Source organism: Monodelphis domestica, chromosome 1 (assembly GCF_027887165.1).
Source record: "Monodelphis domestica isolate mMonDom1 chromosome 1, mMonDom1.pri, whole genome shotgun sequence".
NCBI lineage: Eukaryota > Metazoa > Chordata > Mammalia > Didelphimorphia > Didelphidae > Monodelphis > Monodelphis domestica.
The window spans coordinates 40,819,159-40,831,882 of NC_077227.1; positions in this window are offsets into that span (position 1 = coordinate 40,819,159).

Below are 12,724 nucleotides of genomic sequence, written 5' to 3' on the forward strand. Positions count from 1 at the left end.
AATGGTGGGAAAGAACATGAATCATGTAATCCATGTAACCATGGAAAAATTATCTTAATTAATCAATTAAATAAAAAAATTTTTAAAGAACCTGGAGAACTTCTATACCTTTTGGGGAACTAAGGATCAACTAGTATGACTGATTGACATTACCATGATTACAATGTAATGGGAAGTCCAAGACAGAATTATCAGTGAAAGGCTGATGCTTTACAATGGATACAAAAGGGTCCAGCCAATGGCTAAGCCTCCAGGGAGAGGATTTTCATACAATGGGAGAAACTACTAACATAAAAGAAACCTGGGCCAAAATCCTGGGGATCAGACTGAACAATGACCTCAAGTTCTTCCTCTCTTAGTTATCTACTAAGTTCAGAGTGAATCATGTAATGGGCCTATTTTAGATTCTCTTTCTGAGATACTGTGTGAGGAATATTCAGGAGAAATATTCACACTCAAAAGATTCAGTCACATTATTACTCCCAGGAAGGATAGTGCGTGGTTCCCTCACTGCAGTCCCACAGATACACCTCAGGGGTAGAGAAAGTGGGTCCCACGTCTAATGGGCCACTGCCTTTAGAGCTGATTGTGTTTCTAGGCAAAGTTGCAGTAACTGACTGAGTCAGGGGAGTGCTATGGGGCAGACATTCAAGCACAAGGACATGGTGACTAGGAAATGTGTGGATTCAATATCTAGGGGGACCCTAACCCAGTCCAATCCCAAAAAGACTCACCATGGCAGTTGTAAGGTTTAAATTCAGGTTTTTATGCTAAATATGAGTTATAAAGTATTGTTGTGGTCACTGATTTTAAAACATTAGAGCTTAAGTCAGAACTCTTTTACCAGCTTTTATTTACAAAAAGGTGGAAAGAGAGAAAGTGGAAAAATGTAAATAAAGAGAAAGTTTCCTAACAAGTCTACCAGCCTTTCCCTGGGGAAGTCTGGCCCTTGTCTCCCCCTGGATTTCCCAGGAATCCTCAGCCAGAAGTTCAAGTAAGGTCTTCAGTCAGAGTTCCACCAGTGCAGCCTTCTCCAAAGAAAAGGCAGGAATCTCAGTCTCTCACTCCAAACACCAGGAAGGAGAGACTCCTAGACCATGCTGGTCTCCTCTTTTATGCTCCTCTTTTCCACATCACTTCCTGTCTCTCCCCCATCTTCATTCCAACAGCTATCAAAGTCAGAGAAAAGGACTCTTGGATTCATTGCTCACATGTAAAGCTGGTGCTCTCTGCTGACACTGAGTGAGTATTCTGTCACAAAATATTGTATTGGCTGCTTTTTTGAGATTTCTCTTTGCTTTTAAGTTTACGTATTAATCTTATCTAAGGTGTTCTGTTATACAATGTTACCTTCATTTAGTATCTTCTGGTTATTGGCTCTGTTACATTGTCTATACTTGTAGCCTCTTCTTATGATTACACTAGAGATAATGCCATTATCTAAGTCCACAGACAAGTTGGACAAACTCTTTTCCATGACAAAACCTATTAGTCCCTATGGATGTTGGATCAGTCACCAGATCCATCAGAGCTCTGTGTTGTCATGGGCAACAATTCCACTTCACAGTAATGAGACATTACCACAGCTTGAACCATAGGAAGGTTACATGTTACCTAAACAGCCTTTTGCTCCTTATGCCTTAGTTAACTGTGTCACATAGATAATGATGCATGAACTCCATCAAAATGGTTACATCCTGTATCAGTGACCTTTGATGGATTTAAGCATCTAAAGATCTCATGGATTTTAACAGATCTTCAGAAGCATTTTTGAGAGATCGAGGAGTACCACTACCTCTGATCATTCACCTACCTTTGACTTGTGTGTGACAAGAGGTAGGGTACCCTAAGTAGTAATAACTACATGGATAACAAAGTGAAGTGCAACCACACCATTTCTTTCCCTACCTCCAAATTGATTTGTGCTAAAGGAAAGCTTAGAAATCCAATGGATGGGATGTATAAATACATACCGTATGCAGTGGTTACAGTCTCATCCCAGTGGAGGATGGATTTCCCATAGGGTCTAGTGCCCCCTGGACAGTTTTTTGCTTGTAACTCTTCACCTTACTCTACCTTTCCCCCAGGATAGTACTTGTGTATTTCCTTATGTTATTCCACCTATATCTGTACATGAGTGCCATACTGGCAGAATAGACAAGTTTGTGTCCAGAAATCCAGGTTCTTAGTGACATTCTTGACACAAGCAGTCACAGCTAAATTCAGTAGCATCCTCATCAGTGGTACAGGGTTTTTGTTTTTGTTTTTTGTTGTTTGTTCTTTCTGGGCCCTCCTGCCAAATTTTAGAATGATGGTAGAGATAGACTCGACTAGAAATATGTCAGCTGATATTGAAAGATTGGCTCAAGATACAGCTCAGGCCATCTCCCAGACTACTAATGCCATCTCTTTCCTACAGGAAGAGATTAACTTCTTAGCAAAAGCAGTTCTACAAATCAGCTAGCCCTTGGCATGCTTACAGCCTCACTGGGAAGTGTGTGTGCCTCTATTCATCAATCTTCTTGTTCTTATGTAAATACATCTGGAGAAACTGTGGCAAATATCTATGAGCTTCAAAGGATTTTAATTGACACACAGCAAGTTGCTATAGAGACTCATATGACTTCTGATGGTAACTGGTTTATTTGCTACTGTCATCATATGGGCTCTTGTGATTTGGAGAATTGTGGCACTGAGAATCCGTAGTAGCTGTTGTACATCTTTTTATAAAAAGCTTTTACCTGTGTTAGTTTTTAATCAGTCCCCCTAATTCCCACCCTTATTTTACTTCCCTTTCTACCCCCTTCCCTTCTTATTCCCTCCCTTTTTTCCCCTGTAGTCTTTCTAAAATTAACCCCCCCTCCTTCCCTTGTACTACTTCCCTCCCCACCAGTCTATTTGTTACCCTTCTACTCCCCTATAGGGCGCAAATCTATTCTCTGCCCCCAATGGATTGGATTGTTTTTCCCCCTTTGAGTCAATTTCAAAGCAAGTAAAAGTGGAGTATTTCCTGTCTCCGACCTCTTTACCCTTCCAGTGTATTGATGTTCTCCCTCCTGCCACCATGAGCTTCTTTGTGACATATAAATTTACCCCCATTTTTAGAAAGACTACAAGGAAAATAAGGGGGGATAAGAAGAGAGGGGGATAGAAAGGGAAGTAAAACAAGGGTGGGAACTAGGGGGAATGATTATAAACAAACATTGGTGTAGAAGGAAATAGTAAAAAAAGAAAAGGCAGGACCAGGAGTAGAAATCAAAATGCTGGGTAATACACAGCTAGTAATCAAAACTCTGAATGTGAATGGAATGAACTCACCCATAAAACACAAGCAAATAGCAGAGTGGATTAGAATCCAAAACCCTACCATATGATGTCTACAAGAAACACACATGAGGAAGGTAGATACGCATAGGGTGAAAGTAAGAGGGTGGAGCCAAATCTATTGGGCATCAACTGATAAAAAGAAGATAGGAGTCGCAATCATGATATCTGACAAAGCCAAAGTAAAAATAAATCTAGTTAAAAGAGATAGGGAAGGTAATTACATCCTGATAAGAGGCAGTATAGACAATGAGGAAATATCTGTACTCAACATGTATGCACCAAATGGCATAGCATCCAAATTTCTAAAGGAGAAACTAGAGGAGCTCAAGGACAAAATAGATAGAAAAATTATACTAGTGGGAGACCTGAACCTTCCTCTATCTGAACTAGATAAATCAAATCAAAAAAATAAATTAGAAAGAGGTGAGAGAAGTTAATAAAATCTTAGAAAAATTAGAGTTAATAGACATGTGGAGAAAAATAAATAGGAACAAAAAGGAATATACCGTCTTTTCTGTAGCACATGGTACATTCACAAAAATTGACCATGTATTAGGGCATAAAAACATTGCAAACAAGTGCAAAAGAGCAGAAATAATTAATGCAACTTTCTCAGATCAAAATGCAATGAAAATAATAATTAGTAAGGGAACATGGAGAGGTAAATCAAAAATTAATTGGAAATTAAACAATATGATTCTCCAAAACCAGTTAGTTAAAGAACAAATCATAGAAACAATTAATAACTTCATTGAAGAAAATGACAATGATGAGATATCCTTTCAAAACCTATGAGATGTAGCCAAAGCAGCACTCAGGGACAAATTTATATCCTTGAGTTCATATATTAACAAATTAAGAAGGGCAGAGGTCAATAAATTGGGCATGCAAATTAAAAAATTAGAAAGTTAACAAATTTAAAATCCTCAGATAAAGACTAAATTAGAGATCCTAAAACTCAAAGGAGAAATTAATAAAATTGAAAGTCAAATGACTATTGATTTAATAAATAAGACTAGAAGGTGGTACTTTGAAAAAACAAATAAAATAGACAAAGTACTAATCAGTCTAATTAAAAAAAGGAAAGAAAAAAGTCAAATGGATAGTATCCAAGATGAAAAGGGACACCTCATGTCTAATGAAGAGAAAATTAAGGCAATCATTAAAAACTATTATGCCCAATTATATGGCAACAAATATGGCAATCTAGGTGATATGGATGAATACTTACAAAAATAAAAATGGCCTAGACTAAAAGAGGAAGAAACAAATTACCTAAATAACCCCATATCAGAAAAAGAAATTGAACAAGCCATCAAAGAACTCCCTAAGAAAACATCCCCAGGTCCAGATGGATTCACAAAAGAATTCTATCAAACATTCAAAGAACAACTAATCCCAATATTAAACAAACTATTTGACAGAATAAGCCAAGAAGGAATTCTACCAAATTCATTTTACGACACAAACATGGTACTGATCCCAAAGCCAGGCAGGTCAAAAACAGAAAACTATAGATCAATCACCCTAATGAATAGAGATGCAAAAATCTTTAATAGAATCCTAGCAATAAGACTCTAGCAAGTCATCACAAGAGTCATCCACTATGACCAGGCAGGATTCATACCAGGAATACAAGGATGGTTCAATATTAGGAAAACCATCCATATAATTGACCATATTAACAACCAAACTGACAAAAATCACATGATTATCTCAATAGATGCAAAAAAAGCCTTTGATAAAATACAACACCCATTCCTATTGAAAACACTAGAAAATATAGGAATAGAAGGGCCTTTCTAAAAATAATAAACAGTATATATACCTAAAACCATCAGCAAACATCATCTGCAATGGCGATAAACTAGAAGCCTTCCCATTTAAGATCAGGAGTGAAACAAGGATGCCCATTATCACCTCTATTATTTAACATTGTACTAGAAACACTAGCAGTAGCAATTAGAGAAGAAAAAGAAATTGAAGGTATTAAAATTGGCAATGAGGAGACCAAGCTATCACTCTTTGCGGATGATATGATGGTTTACTTAAGGAATTCTAGAGAATCAACCAAAAAGTTACTCAAAATAATCAACAACTTTAGCAAAGTTGCAGGATACAAAATAAACCCACATAAGTCATCAGCATTTTTATATATCTCTAACCCATTTCAGCAGCAAGAATTAGAAAGAGAAATACCATTTAAAATCAGCTTTGACAAAATAAAATACTTAGGAATCAATCTCCTGAGACAAACACAGAAACTATATGAACACAACAACAAAACACTCTCAACACAGTTAAAACTAGATCTAAACAATTGGAAAAACATTAACTGCTCATGGGTAGGACGAGCCAATATAATAAAAAAAGACCATCCTACCCAAACTCATTTGTCTATTTAGTGCCAGACCCATTGAACTTCCAAAAAAATTTTTTACTGATTTAGAAAAAACCATAACTAAGTTCATTTGGAAGAACAACGGATCAAGGATATCCAGGAAAACAATGAAGAAAAATACAAAGGAAGGGGGCCTTGCAGTCCCAGAACTCAGACTATATTATAAATCAGCAGTCATCAAAACAATTTGGTACTGGCTAAGAGAGAAAAGAGGATCAGTGGAAGAGACTTGGCATAAATGACCTCTGTAAGACAGTCTATGACAAACCCAAAGACCCCAGCTTTTGGGACAAACATCCACTATTTAATAAAAACTGCTGGGAAAATTGGAAGACAGTGTGGGAGAGATTAGGTTTGGATCAACACCTCACACCCTACACCAAGATAAATTCAGAATGGGTGAATGACTTGAACATAAAGAAGGAAACTATAAGTAAATTAGATGAACACAGAATACTATACATATCAGACCTTTGGGAAGGGAAAGATTTTAAAACCAAGCAAGACTTAGAAAGAGTCACAAAATGTAAAATAAATAATTTTGACTACATCAAATTAAAAAGCAAAAGTACAAACAAAATCAATGTAACTAAAATCAGAAGGGAAACAACAAATTGGGAAACAATCTTCATAAAAACCTCTGACAAAGGTTTAATTACTCAAATTTACAAAGAGCTAAATCAATTGTACAAAAAATCAAGCCATTCTCCAATTGAGAAATGGGCAAGGGACATGAATAGGCAGTTTTCAGATGAAGAAATCAAAACTATTAATAAGCACATGAAAAACTATTCTAAATATCTTATAATCAGAGAGATGCAAATCAAAACAACTCTGAGGTATCACCTAGCAGATTGGTTAACATGACAGCAGAGGAAAGCAGTGAATGCTGGAGGGGATGTGGCAAAGTCGGTACATTACTTCATTGCTGGTGGGGTTGTGAATTGATCCAACCATTCTGGAGGGCAATTTGGAACTATGCCCAAAGGGAGCTAAAAGACTGTCTGCCCTTTGATCCAGCCATAGCACTGCTGGGTTTGTACCCCAAAGAGATAATAAGGAAAAAGACTTGTACAAGAATATTCATAGCTGCGCTGTTTGTGGTGGCCAAAAATTGGAAAATAATGGGATGCCCTTCAATTGGAGAATGGCTGAACAAATTGTGGTATATGTTGGTGATGGAATATTATTGTGCTAAAAGAAATAACAAAGTGGAGGGATTCCATGGAGTCTGGAACAACCTCCAGGAAGTGAGGCACAGTGAAAGGAGCAGAACCAGAAAATCATTATACACAGAGACTGATACACTGTGGTACAATCGAAGATAATGGACTTCTCCATTAGAGTCAATGCAATGTCCCTGAACAATCTGCAGGGATCTAGGAGAAAAAAAAATACTATCCACAAGCAGAGGACAAACTGTGGGAGTAAAAACAATGAGGAAAAGCAACTGCTTGACTTCAGGGGTTGAGGGGATATGAGGAGAGACTCTAAATGAACACTAATGCAAATACCAACAACATGGAAATGGGTTCGAATCAAGGACACATGTGATATCCAGTGGAATCATGCCACGACTGTGGGAGAGGTGGTGGGAGGGGGGAGGAGGAAAAGAACATGGTCTTTGTTTCCAATGAATAATGTTTGAAAATGACCAAATAAAATAATGTGAAAATAAATAAATAAACACAGAAGAAAAACAACTGCTTGAATACATGAGTCCAAGGGAAATGGTTTGGGATGTAGAATCTAAATGAACAACCTAGTGCAAACAACAACATGGAAATAGGTTCTGATCAAGGACACAAGTAATACCCAATGAAATTGCAAGTCAGCAGCTAGAAAGGTGGGTGGAGGGGAAGGAAGGAAATAAAGTGATTATTGTAACCAAGGGGCGGGGGGGGGGGGACCTTTTACCTGGTAAAAAAAAATATGTACATTCCCACCATGGATCATGGACAAATTAGAGAAGAAATAGAGCTTCCTTTTGAGTGATGAATCTTTTTGTTATGCCTCTGTTTCTCTGACACTTTGGCAAATGGGATGTGCAATATAAATTTCTGGGGGTGCTATCATTATTCTTCCTCAATATTTTCAATATAATATTTGATTTTTTTGAGTACATGGAATCAGTATTAATGTTTTTATTTTATTTTGAAAGATAGCCCAAATACCAATGCATACCCAAAAGTTTTAGACTATGGAAACCTGACATTAATTGTTAAGTATTATAGAACCTTAACTAATATTAGCGTCTCATTTCAGAAGAAAAGACTACTAAGGAGGCACTGCACAGTGCAAAGAAGCACAAGGTCAAAGAGACCAACAATCCCTTTGGGATTGAGGAGGATCTATGCCAAGACAACGGACTTGTTTTGAAATTTGAGGCAGCCCCTGTTTTGACAAATTAATTTGTTGGACTTCCCTGTGCCAAGTTTCTACAAGTTGTGAATCTTAAAAATTCTCAGACCCTATTTCAGAACATTTGGTTAAGACCATTCCCCATTTTAAACAATGAAGGGACTTAGATCAGGAATGTGAGACCTCTACTCCACCCATACTTAAGCATACTTTAGGGAAGATAAAATTGTAAACTCCTTGCTGAACAATGAAAAATACTTAACCCATACTTATAGTAAGGCAAAAGTTCATAAGCTGTGCCTATTTTTAGATCTAATACAAAAGGGTGCTAAGTACCTATAAAGGTCAGGCAACTTGTGAACTTGCAAAGGGCAAAGAGGTGAGAACTTACTCAGAGGTTTTTAGTCTACTCAGGTGTGAATTACTCAAAAGTTTAGTCTATTCAGGTATGAATTAAGAATGGTCTGTCCTTTGGAAAATGTCTACTGTGATTGGTAGATGTGAGAACTTAGGGGAGGTGACATAGGAGAAAATTCCCTTTAAAAGGAGGTCAAAAAAAAAGGTCTCTGGAGATTCAGCTGGAAAAAGCTGAATTGGAGGAGGCAGCTGGCCAAAGCTGCCTTGAAGGGCTTGATGGCTGAACTTGATTGAACTAGCTGAAGCTGAACTGGTGTCTCTCTGAACACTAAAATCTTGGACAAATCTTGTGGTGAGTTGATAAAAGACTGACTGATCTCTATATTAGGGTTTTCAGCCTAGGCTAGCTCATGCTGGCCTAGGCTGATCTAGCCTTTTTCTCTTTGTTTCCTTTTTCTCTCTCTCTCCCTTTCCTTAATTCCTCATTTGTATTAATTAAAATCTCCATAAAACCCAGCTGATTTGGGTACATTTCATATTTGGGAATTTTTCCCTGGCAACCACTTTAATTTAAAACAAGACAGTGTCTTGAAACCATATTTTCTGCAGTCACAATTTAATGCAACCACTCTTTATCTGCCACAGTTTATGGCTTCCACTATTTTAACTCTCACAAAGTACTTTGTTTTGGCTTTCATTTTGGTTCACCCTAACTAAGATTAAATATATAATCAGACCAACGAATCATACTTCCCTTTTTGCCTCATACTTTTGTCCCCTTTTCCTTTTATTCAATGGGAATTTTCTACAGTCCTGACTACAAAAGGGAAAGGGCAATATTGTTGTGCTAGTCTTACATGCTTGAAGGAGATTAGTCACTTTAATTGGACCTTGCTGGTGATTCAAGGACCTATAATGGTTTATTCATAATTTTATACATGTAGGATTTTTATTTATATGTATTTTAATCAGTATTTAATTTTTTCTCTTTTATTTGGATTTTGGGCTTGGGGCTTTAGTTTTTTGACAATTGATACATATACCTCATAGCTCTCCCATGTATCCTGGAGGTGATTTGACTGTTGGTCAACACTTTCCTGAGGGGGGTGGTTGTATAATTATCCTAAAATTCAAGGTTTAAGACCATTTAAATCAATTTTAGGAAAAGAAAATCGCCAACACCTTGAATCCAGAAAAGTGGATCTTCTGGAAAAATGGCATAAGGATATTTACAGAAATCACACATTTCATTAAGAGATCCAGAGGGAATTCTGGGATATAATTACCTGAACGAAAGGGGGTTGAGCCTATCAGTTATTCTGAATCTAAACTCTTCTGCCAAAGGGGAGTGTCCCCTATTTTTCTGAATACATCTATCAATCTTTTTTTGTTGTTTTCTTTTTCTTTTCTTTCTCTCTTATTCATCAAATTGTTGTCATTCCCTCCATAAAAGGTGCAATACTTTATACACCTCTAGTTAGATAATCTTTAGATAGAGAGGCTACATATATAGAAGGTTCATTGGAGTGGCCTGACATGTTCATATGCCATAAATGCCAAGTGAAGAGATTTTAGCATGCTGGTCTCCCAAAAAATCAAAGGTGTCCTACTGTGAAGAACATCCTCTCCTAGGATCATGCATCAGATGTTGTCCTGACTGCACCCCTGCTTTCTTGGAGCTATATCACTTATGTCACCTAGGCTGGTAACTTAGCTAGGTAACCTAGGTTACATGACTGAATTCTACCTAGATGTGGAAATAGAGTTTTAAAAGATTCAAAGGAGGAAGTGTTCATGCTCTTTACCTGGTGATTGGCAAAAAACAGAGCTATGGTAGGCCAGGTGGGGAACAACAATGTGGGGACTTAAATGAGGCTAAAATCTCATATTTCTACCTATTTCTCATCCCTTACCTACCCAAGTGATTCTAATAAATTTTATAAAATTCTAAGGACCAGTCTCTTCATTTTAATTCTTACACTAACAATTTGAGCTTTCTAATAGTAGAAGATGGTCCCTAGAGAGGTAATATCTTCCCCCATGGGGACCAGTAAGTAGAGGATTGATAACCACTAGTTGGGTTTCCTCAAATACAAAGTAATCACTTACTATACACTGTATAGTATACAGTATCACACTGTCTGTGATTGTAGTATTCAGTGATATCGATAAGATGCAGGAAAACATACATAAGAGGACATCTCTTAAAATGTCCTGCTTAGATGAAACATGTCCTATGTTCAGCCCTATGTTGTTTCTAGTTCGTTCAGGTATCTTAAATGTAGTTGATCCTTTACTTGGGGTCTCTATAATGTAGGGTACCTATCAATCCCTACATCTTAAGGATCCTATTACTCCTACACGTACTTGATATCTTTTGTGACATTACCCAACTGAAAGTCATCATCATTGGTAAATATACCACCTTGAACATGGTAACTATCTTTCTATTTTCTCCTACATTCCTTGGAATCCTGATTCTACTATAAAAATGGAGACTTAAACCTGGGACTCCACTCCCCAGAAGTCCTTGGACACTTCCCAAGATGCTTTGTAATCTCACTGAGATCCTCACCTGGGCGGGATCAAAAGTCCTATTTAACTGGTTGTAAAAGCCTACTGAGTCTCTTTCCTGTTTCCACTTCCAAGCAGACGCGTCTGTCTACCTAGCAAGAAAGATGTGAGTGGTTGTGAATGGGCTCTCTGGGCCTAGACACGTGTTTTTCTTACTTGTATTTTCTTAAACTCTTAATCTTAAATAAACTTCTAAAAATATAATACTTCTAGAGAAACTAATTTCTACCTGCCACAGTTTGGTCCCCTAAATTTTAATCATAACAGTTGGTTACCTAATGGGACAAAAGGCTCTCAATTTTTTTTAAAGGATAGCCTAGATAATGATTTCTAAGCCACGTTTTTCCAAGCCTTTTTAACAAGCCTTTTGACTCATCTCGGCCCTGCTCCAGCTCCCAGCCCTGCTTTCCTGCGTTCCTGTCCTGGCCCTGTCCACCCTAGTGTTCTCTTGCTCATCTGGTCCAGCCAATTCCGGTCCAGCAAAAACTGGCCTCTGACCCAGACCCAGACCCAGGACCAAAGCTGCTGGTAGCAGACAAAGTTTCTTCAGGATCAAAAACCAGCTGGTAAAAAATGGGAGTATTAGCCTCCACATGGGTGGAGAATCAAAGGAGGGGAGAAAAAAAAGGGAAAGAAGAAGAAAGACTTTTTCAAACAGAAACTTACAAGCAATGGGCTATTTAAAAGGATATATTTTAACTATATTGATTTTACATGTGATCCAGGGGCAAACTTCAGCTCCCTTTTTAGCAAAATTTGAAATTCCTAAAATCCACTCTTACTATGGGGAGGAAACTGTGACTCAGTGAACTGAGAGCCAGGCCTAGAGACGGGAGGTCCTGGGTTAAAATCTGGCCTCAGACACTTCCTGGCGGTGTGGCTCTGAGCAGGTCATTTAGGCCCCATTGCCTAGCCCATACCAATTTCTTGCCTTCCAACAATAGGCATCTAAATGGATAAACACCCAAGGAAATTTAAAGAGACTGGAGGTTATATTTTTAAGGCATTTCAGACTCCAATGGTTTATACAGATCTCTATATTCTATTGCATTTTACTGTTTGCTTTGTTTTGGATTTAGCTTTGTGATTTTCAGTTCATATATTATTGCATTCAATATTATTCTATTACACCTTTTGTTTTAATGTACTGAGTTTTAACTACTGTTAAATTCTGTTGCTTTTCCCCTATAACCATATTGTACAAATATCATTGTAATAAGCCCATATAAAACACAGCTTTTCTATTTTTGACTTTGTAAATTGTCACATAGAGGATAGATGGACTCCATCAGAATTAGTTACAATTGCTATAACAACCTTTGGAAATTTTAATGTGCTAAATATCTCAACTGATCTTAAGGGTTTTTTAAACATGATTTTTAGATTTTTTTTTAACAATCTCTGGTCATTTTGCCTGCCCCTAATATGAGGTGTAAGGCCCATTCTAGTAGCTGAAGTACAATACATTTTATAACCCCCAACCTTCCCGCATTTCTAAATATGTGAATGGAAGTTGGGCAGTTAATCTCAGGGCCTTTGTAGCCCTAAAAAGCCTCAAAAAAAGGAGCATCCCTCATTTATACACTTCAGCTCACTACTTTACTTCCACCAGAATGATATCTAGATTTCTTGATGATGTTCTTAACCCAAGATGAGTTTTACTTTGTTTAAAAGTGTTTATTACCAAGGTTGAAATATTTGCTA